General features: G+C 35.4%; 1 pseudogene; it reads right to left on the bottom strand.

Moving 5' to 3' along the window:
* Nucleotides 1-570: 570 nt before the first annotated feature.
* LOC142546133 (cation/calcium exchanger 4-like) lies at nucleotides 571-3,588 on the bottom strand (annotated as a pseudogene).
* Nucleotides 3,589-10,232: the final 6,644 nt, after the last annotated feature.

The following is a 10,232-nucleotide window of genomic DNA, read 5'->3' as shown; positions in this document are numbered from 1 at the left end:
TCTTCGAGGTTGGTATGATACCTTGTACAAATTCTTGATTGATAATATTATTGGAACTGTAGATAAGATTATCTTTAAATTCACCAAGGGAGACAACACTCTACTTGTATAAATAAATATTGATGACATTATCTTTAGTTCAAAAAAAACCCAAGCTTTGTGACAAATTTTCTAAACTTACGTAAGATAAATTTGAGATGAAGACATTAATAAGCACGCTAAAAAAGCTCGTTTTGGTATATTGAAAATGTCGTCGAATCCGAATCTGGAACGTCACATTTATTGTTATGTGCTGTGATTATATATGAGGAGACAAGGATTTGGACAATCAAGGGGAGGTTCAAATTAAGTTAATGCTACACATTGGACATGAAAATAGATGGAACTCATTCAAGACTTTAGCGTAACCATCAAACACGACCGGTACCAAATACCAACTGAGAAAACAAGAATTCAAGAACACTCAAAGAGAATTTGTCCCCAATAAGAGGAAAAAAAATCAAGAAATTATATAATTCTAATATCCCTAGTTCCCGAAAAGATGATTTTTACTAGGAGATTAGGAGCATGGGAGCAAAGCACAGCAAACATGTATTCCACACGAACACAGACTATAATGCGAAACATCCACTACCACGTGTTACATTTTTTTTTAAAGATACATTTGAAGAATATTCAAGGCTGTCAGTACATTATGTCAACTAAAATCAGCAAACGAAATCAAACCCAATGCAGTAGCCACCCTAAAAGAGAGAAATATCAAATAAATTGTGATAAGGCCAGCTCCCAGCATCCTGTTAGGACGCATGCCATTCCTTGGCAACACGACGAGTGCCCAAACAAGTCCTGACATGAGAAAGCTAAGGGTATAATACAAACTCGTATCTTGTGGGATTTTTAACCAACCAGGTTGTGCAGACCAGGCTCCAAGAAGCATTGAGATGCCCAATCCAATAAGCGTATTGAACATAGGACCAGCATAGCATCCCGACATGGCAATCTGCACGCTATCCCCTCCATTCATCGACAATGCAACGTTTGAAACCAAATCACCCATCGAGTTCCCCCAAGCCAATACAGTCGAACCGAGGATGGCGGGATTGATACCAAAAATGACACCTAGTCCTACTAGCAGAGCAACGAGCTCATTTGCAATCACGTAAAACCAGACAATGCTCATAAAAAACCCTCCTAAAACCCAAGGTAGTAAGAATTTCTGGGGTGGGTGATCTGATCTTGTGTGGTTATATGCAAGAACACTAAGCGTGCATCCAACTGCAACACCCAGAAGATAGCCGATTATTCTACTTTCAGAACTTACATTGTCTTGTGAACTCCATATACATGAAAGTAGAACTGGTGCCAACAAAGCACTGCCAACAGCATAAAACTTTGACCAAGTCTCTTCCTCCACTAAAGGAATAGTGAGTCGTCTTGGAACTGTTAAAGGCAACTCCAACAGGGCAAATAGCTTCGAATAAGAGAAAGCTCGGTATTCCATTCCCGAGTCTTCATCATTCCTACCCCACAAAGATTTATCGCCATCAGGAATCTTCAAAACTTGGTTTGAGTAGATCGCAACATTAGAGGCCCACATCCACTGTGGGAGGGTTGAATGAGACAGAGCTCCATCATCGTCGGTTTCAAGATCAAGCAACGGGCTAAACATGGATTCATCCTCTTGAGTTCCCTGAGAAAATATACTTCCTCGTACCGGAAGCAAAGGGGTGACAGCATCCAATTTCAATCTCTGAGCTTGTTCCCTCAGAACCTCATTTGCGGCAACAACAATGGCATACACCACATAAATAGATAAAAAAGCAATGGCGGTTCTGACACTCACTGTACCAACAACCAATATCAACAAAAGGGCCATTATTCAAACCATAAAAAAAAATATATCTCTTATAAAGCATTTCTTATCGATCTGAAAATCATGATCGGCTACACAAAGGGAAACAACCCCAACAACAATGCAAGTTACAAAGACAGCCCCTCCAAGAACACTGTTAAGGCCCACATCTCCAGCACCAGTCCCCACGAAAGCCGCAATACTTGCAAACACATCAGGAGCTCCATTTCCTAGAGGCAGCAGAGTAACCCCGGCAACAGTAGGAGAAAACTTCAATAAATTCGAAAGCTTTTGTAATGAACAACAGAAGAAATCAGCTGCAGTGTTTCCTAAAAGATAAAACAATGCAGCAAGCCAGACACCCAACATGAGATATGTCCACGCACGCTCGCCACAATCACAATTAGGGATGTAAATGAACCAAACCGTTTGCGAGCTATTCGAAGCTTGACTCGATAAAAAGCTCGTTTGAGTTTGTTTGTTAATCATATCAAACCAAGCCCAAGCTCGATTTTGAGCTCGAAAATTTAATCAAACCAAGCTCAAGTCTAAGGATATTCGGCTCGTGAACTCGCAAGCATGTTCGATATTAGGCTCGCGAGCTCGAGCTCGAGCTCGGCTCGTTTAGGTGGCTCGTACTCGAGATCGAGCTCGGCTCGTTTAGGTGGCTCGCAAACATGATTTTGGAATGTTCAATAATATACTGATTTATGTTTTTTTTAGCTCTTATTTGTGTCGTTTTGGTTATTTATGAATGAATTTACATTTTTATGTCTGATTTAAAATTAGTTTATAGATATATTTAATTTTTAACAAGCTCGATTCAAACTCGAGCTCAATTCTATGCTTATCGAGCTCGAAAACGAGACGAGCTCAAGTCAGGCTTGTTAAACATGTTAAACGAGCTATTAATGAATCAAGCTCGAGCCTGGCTTGATTAACATGCTAAACGAGCTTTTAACGAGGCGAGCTCGAGCTTTTCTCGAGCTCAGTAATTTCAATACAAACCGAGCTCGAGCCTGATAATAGAAGCTCGAATCGAGCTCGAGCTCGAGCCTCAAATAATTTTAAACAAACCAAGCTCAAGCCTGATACTATTTGGTTTGGTTTGTATCGTTTACATCCCTAATCACAATAATAAAACTTCGTGTAATCTAAGAGCCCTCCTGACTTGCTCTGAGGGTGTCAGGAGGGTGAGCTTTCAAGAACTCGCAACTACTATTATAGCCCTTGTGATCAACCAATCCAGCGCAGAGTTCAGGTTTCTTTACATCTAGATAATCCGGATCGGAGCCATTCAAATTAACTGGAGAATCAATACTTAATTCTACAATTTCCCTGCGAATCACCGAGACCCTATCCATCCCAAAAGGAATTACACCTCTAGACATAATCCCACCATTGTAGAACATGAAAATCAAAACTAGGGTACAAAATGCGTTAAAAACCCCTCGAATTCGAGGGCTTTTTATGCTGTAAAATCCAATCGATTGCCTCATTTCCTAAATGCAAACCCCCCAATTTGGTATACACAAATATCATTAACGTGGATACATAATTTACAAAGTAAAAGACCCAGGCTTCGATTCATCAGCTAAGAAACCCCCTGGTCTTTAAAAACAACAACAATAGTAAACCATACAGAATTGAACTTACCTCGGTTTCGACAACCCTAAAAGAAATTAGGGTTTAAAAATCATGGAACAAAAGGCCAAAAGGGGTAAATGAAAAAGAAATTAATGGCGCTTGGATTGAGATTTGAGACGAATTTAAAATAAGATTTTGTTTTATATTTTTATTAAAATATAAAAAATATTTGTTAAACTTTTATTGAGTTAATAAATAATCATAAATTTTTTAATCACTATTTTACTTGTACATATTAATAATAATCCATTTAATCGATTTCAATTTTAAATATAAAACAAAATAATAAAAATTATTAAATCATTATTTTATATACTGTTGGGCTTGATATTTTATAATTTTTATTTTTGTATTGAACTTTAAACATATCTAAAAAAAATATTAAGTTTTAAATAAATGTCCAATTTTATTATTATAAATCTAAATCATTATAATTATTTCACAATTTATTATTTTATTTTATCGAGTGTTTGAATTTAATAAAATTAGATAAAGAGTTTAAAAAATAAAAAAATAGTTTTAAATTTTTTAAAAAAAATTTATCGAAATAACCAATATTTTATTAGTTCGATTTATTCGATTTTAATAGCTAAAATCAGTTGCTCAAAAAAAAAATCGATTTGTTCAATTTCGATAATTTCGGTTCGGTTTGGACCTATTGCATGCCCCTGCCATTTTTGAACGGTCATATGCTTTGTGGTAAATTACATCGCTACCCCCCAAAACTCGAGTTTATATTTGAAATTATGCTTTTTAACATACTATGAATCCGAGAAAGATTAAATTTCACGACAGGACCATCTAATTATTTGGTTAATCACCAAATGACCATATTCTCTTGGGCCTCACATTAATTAATCACTCCTTTCCTGGCTTCAATTAATTACTTCTTTCCTAGCCCACTATCAATTGTTGGTCCAGGACCTTTGGATCCATCATTAAAAGTTAATATATATATATATATATATATATATATTATATTGAACTTGTAATTTCATTAATTTTTCTTTGGATATGACACTTGCACTCATAAAATTATACTACTTATGGAAAATCTATTATTGGATGTGCAACAATCAAAGTTGTAGCACATAGCGACCATAAACAATGGATAAACTAATAAATAATATTATTTATTCAGCAAAATAATTGACCGACCTATGACAGATCAAATATTTTCCAAACTATCAATGTATTAAGATAGTCGGTCAATGTCGTCTACTTGGTCTGGAACATCGGGCTCCATCACCATAATTATTTCTTAGCAAGCTTGATAGTCTCTCTCAATCGATTATGATAATCAACCAAGACTTTATAATGAATCGAATTTTCTGTCTCTAGCTCGACATTATATTTCCTTGAAAGTCAAAGGTGTCGAGATCCATACACAAATCATCTTGCCTCCGCCGCCAGGCGGCCGAAATCCACAATGCTGCCTAAGGATAGAAATTGAGCAGGGCAGAATGGTTTGTGTATGGACTACCATCATCGTCAGCACCCTCGCTCACCACCACCAAATAGGAAAGAACTTGAAAAACCACAATCATCTTATCAACATAGATCATTTTCATCAACTTTTCTGAACACGATGCCTAACGCCGCCATTGCTAAGAAATCAAGCTATTTCTTCAAATCAAGCCAACTTTGAATTCAAAGCACATATTTTTTTACAAATAATTAATACATGGTTTGAATTAGTAAAAAATGTTATATTTGATTATGTATGTAATGTGATGTATAATTTTTTTAATTTCTCATATCTTAACTATAAATATTCATTCTTCATCACACCAAAAACAGAAAAATACTCTCATCTACAATCACAAATGCAGAAGTGAAATAGAGGATTTAGTGTGAAATGAGTGTTTAAATCAGAGTATTCTGAGTGAAATAATTTGTATTCTTAATTTTCATGTCTTCTTTGTTATTAATATATACGTGAACTCTTTGAGAGAATTAGTGAAACGTTCACTACTCGTTTTCTTAAAAATTACTATAAATTTTTTATTTACACTCCATTAATTCGGCCGAAATACTCATATATATTTATAAAAATATTTTGCACCATTTTAAACATAATCAAAACCATAAAATCGTCAATGGTTTTCAAATCCTAAATTAGCAAAATTTTTAAATCTAATAGTCTCTCAAAAATCACTCAAAACATAATCAAAGTTGTAAAAATATTTTTAACATAAACTTAAAAATCATTAATCCTAAACTAGTCTAGTGCGAAAAACTAGCGTTGGTCCTCAGGTTATGTGCACCTCCAGTCCAGTCAGATCAACCATCAAGACCTCTATTAACATTATTATCATAATCACCTGCATCAATCACATCTAGTGAGTCTAAAGATTCAGCAAACCATAATCTTGATAACAAGTACTACGTATACAGATCACATGTAACAGTGAAAATACTTTTACGTAAAATAACATTTTCATGATCATGCATAGGGATATAAACGAATCAAACCGTTTGTGAGTTATTCGAAGCTCGATTCGATAAAAGCTTGTTTGAGCTCGTTTAATGAGGCTCGTTAAGATAAACAGACCAAACTCAAGCTTTACAGTATTCGGCTCGTTAGCTCATAAACATGTTCGTTGGTAAGTTCATGAGTAATCTTTTAGATGAAAAAATAATAGTTTTGATATTTGATTTATTGATTTTGCATATTATTTATGAAATATATAGAAAAATCTATTAAATTTATTTATTATAATAAATTTACAAATTTTAATAAGAATAATATATTTTTTTTTAAATATATAATTTACTTTTTAATTAATTTAATGAAAATCTAAATGTATAATTCATATTTATTAAGCTTGTTTAGGCTCGATAAAGGCTTGAATAAGCTCGTGAGCCATGCATATATTCGTTAAATAAAGCTCGAGCTCGACTCGATTATAAACGAACCAAGCTCAAACATTCAAGAGTTCGGCTCGGCTCGACTCGATTACATCCCTAATCATGCACAAACATAAACATAAACATTTTCATATCATCGTAAACATATTCATATTCATCATATTCATATACGTATTTCATTTTCCTTTCGTTGAATTCAGATCGTTAATTGTGACTTTCGTATTCGTATTGGGGCGATGAATCCATCTACATGTAACCACAGTACTGGGCGGTGGGGACATCACCGACACTCTCACTCGTCAACTGAGCCTAGGCCTACATATCATCGTATTAGCCACGATTACTTTACTTATTCAATATTTCGTATTTTCATCAATTATAAAAATTAAACATGCATATAACGTTTTTCTTTTAAACCAAGCATTAAACATGTCTTTTAATGTTATCATTTCATCATAAAATTCCACAAACATGCAAAATAATCATTTTAACATATAAAATAGCAATCAGAGCACTGCCATGACGTTTACTAATTTTCGGGTGTAAAATTATTGTTTTATCCCTAGACATAAAATTTCACGATTTTGACATTTTCTTAATTCTGTTGACTCTAGACCATCCCAAATAATTATTTAAGCTTACATTAATTTTCTCGTATTTTCATTTGGCTTAAGTCAATGGCTTTTTATTTATTATTTAATTATAACATATTAATGTGTTTTAATCACGAATTAAATCAAACTTTAATATAAAATTCTAAATCTTAAAATTTAGACTTTTAATATTTATATAGCCCTCGTGAACCATGACTTGACCCCCGTTGAGCCATGTTTCAAACTTTATCCCATAAAGAAACCCTAGTTCGAACCACAAATAAAACCCTTGAGCCAACTTACGTTTTCGCCGAACCAAACCCGAACAACCCTGAGCCATCTTCAAACCAGACCCTCTACTGACCCTCAGAACCCCTAGTACTAGAAACCAGAGCTTCAACCGAAGCCTCTCACATCAGTAGTAAACCACGGCCGAGAACCCCTTAGCACTAGGACTCTACGTTTTCTCGCCTAGGACTAGCCACGGAGCCAGCCCCGAGCCCAGACCCTTGTGCACCCTCTTAGGACCACAGGGACCTAGCCTGCGCATGCTCCTGCACTTCACGTGCAACCTCTCGGGTGGAGTCCTAGCTTGCTAGGACTCATCCCCAGCCATGTCTCTCGAGTCCTAGCGTGGTTAGGACTCCTTCCCTAACACAACCACGTCCCTAGCCCAGCCCTGGTCGCAACCAAGCCAAGCCATGCATGGTTAATCCTTGACACCGATCGCCTTGGCCCTTAGATTGTTCGGTTGGTTCCAGCTTGTTTGTTTTCGTGTGCATCCTGTTGTCGTGTGACTTAGGACTCTTAAAAATCGTGTAAAAACAACCCAAATTCAATCTCTAATCATGGCAGCTTCTTCATGTACATATAAATAATGTTTTGGATCAACAACCATGCTTTAAAAATTCATATTAATGCATACACGAAAATAATAAAAGTGAAACTTCTTTTTCATGCAATTCATGATCAAATAAATACTAGGGTGTGATAGACGGGAAAATGGAAGAAATATGGCGTGGCTTTGCGTATTTAACGCAGGAACAAACGTTGACGAATCGAAGGACGGCGACGAACGACCTTGGCTTGAATTTCCTTGACAATTTTTGTGTGTGTGCCGTGTGGTTGGGAGAAAAAGGAGTCTTGTAAAATATTGGGGTGAGAGGCGTGTGAATAATAAATGGTAGGGGGTGGGTTTTGTACTTTAAATATTAATTAAAACATTAATAGTAGCATAGGCCCATTAACAAGTTTAGTTAGGCCCAATAAGCCCATTAGTACTTTTAAAAATTATTTTGTTTAGGAAATTTTGTGAAATTATTAGTCGGGTTGTTAAAACGTTCGTATTTTTGTTGAAAATCGTATACCGATAATAATTACGTCCCGATGTATAAAATCACCTCAAAACTCCTTATTTTCAAAAATAAGAAAACGCATCAACCTTATTTTAAATAATTAAAACAATTATTTAATAAAAATATTTTCTATTTTTCAGCCACCGGTCTCCGTTCCTCGATCGCAACTCGAATAACCTTTAAAAGTACATTTTAATGCATTCAAGTAGACAACTACTATAAAATCATATAAACGTAACAACATAATCAATTTAGCAATTAAAATCAATTAATTAGCTATTATTCATTTTCTCTAGATTTGCATGCAGTTGGATTATGTTGTCTTGATTTTAGACCTTACAATTAGAGTGAACGTAACCCAATTTTGAGGTGAATCGCTATAAATATCGGTGTTCATCTTATTCAATTTTGTTGATATTACTTGTGATGTTCCGCTTCAATGATACCTCAAGTATTCCCTGATATCTCAACCACTGGTATCAGAGTGAGGTTTTCAAATACTATAGGAAGTTCTCGTATGCTTTGTGGTTGTATCTTGGTTTGAACTTTCACATCAAAAAAGACTTTCTAGACAGTATTAGGGAAGTGGTTCTTTTGTGTTCAAGATTTGTCTATCAATTTGTTGGTAGTTGTAACAAAGATGGAGGTATGCACAAGCAAGATGATTAGCTTTAATGGCTCTAATTATCAACTTTGGTAAAGTAAGATAAATGATCTTCTATTCGTCACCAAGATGCACCTATCGATATTTAGGTAGTCTAAACCAGATGATAAATCAAACGCCGAACGGAACTTTGAGCACCAGCAAATCTTCGGATACATCCGAAAATTTGTCGATGACAACGTGTATAATCACATTTGTAATGAGACACATGCCCGTATGCTTTGGAGGAAATTGGAGACGCTATATGCCTCCAAAATTGGCAACAACAAATTATTATATTTGAGCAAACTTGTCCAGGTTCATACAAAGAAGGAACTCTGGTCGCAGATTATCTGAAAGACAGTCAAGGATTCGTGGAGCAGTTATCAAATATGAGCATAAAACATGATGACGATGTGATATCTCTGATTGTGCTAACTTCATTACCAAAGTTTTGGGAGACTCTGAAGGTATCACTCACAAACTCAACACTTGAAGAAGTCGTGAGTATGGACTTCATCAAGAGTGACATCTTGAATGAAGAGATGATGCAGAGATCTCAAGAAACATCTACCTCATAGTCACATGTTTTGGCTGTTGAGTCAAGAGAGAGAAACATGATCAAGAAAAACACAAATCAGAAGCCAATGATAAGCAAGTCCCCGAAGAGATATGACAACATAAAATTTTATCGTTGTGAAGAAAACTAACATATTAAAAAATATTTTCAGTAACCAGAAGACAAACATGAATGAAATATTTGATGAGCAAACAAAAACCATTAACTAATTCAATGTCACATGAACCAGAGCAGGAGTCCATAAATTTGACAACTGAGTGACTAGTTGGGTGGTAGATAGTGGAACAAAAGTCGACGTCACATCTTGAGAAGAATTCTTTACATCCTGGTGTGGCCAGAATGGGGAATAGTGACTTATCCAGAGTTGTGAGAAAGGGAGATGTGAGTTTGACTACCGTTGATTGCTCTACATTGATCTTGAAAGACATTAGACATGTGTCAAACATGCGCTTGAGTGTAATATCAGTCGAAAAACTCGATGAAGAAAGTTTTTGCACAACCTTTCAAAATGAGGTATCAAGAGGATATGTAATAGGAAAAACGGGCAACAGAGGCCTGAAGAAAAGTTTATGTTTGAGTAGAATGTGCTCCACCCATAAAAGAAAAGTATGGCTTAGATAGTAGACCACGCACTAAGGCGATAAAAAATGACCAACCCAGCGTGACATAAGAAAGGGATAAAATAAATCTA

This window comes from Primulina tabacum, chromosome 1, assembly GCF_025594145.1.
Source record: "Primulina tabacum isolate GXHZ01 chromosome 1, ASM2559414v2, whole genome shotgun sequence".
NCBI classification, from domain to species: Eukaryota; Viridiplantae; Streptophyta; class Magnoliopsida; order Lamiales; family Gesneriaceae; genus Primulina; species Primulina tabacum.
The sequence above is the reverse complement of the archived record's forward strand: the minus strand, read 5'-3'. Positions and strand labels throughout refer to the sequence as shown.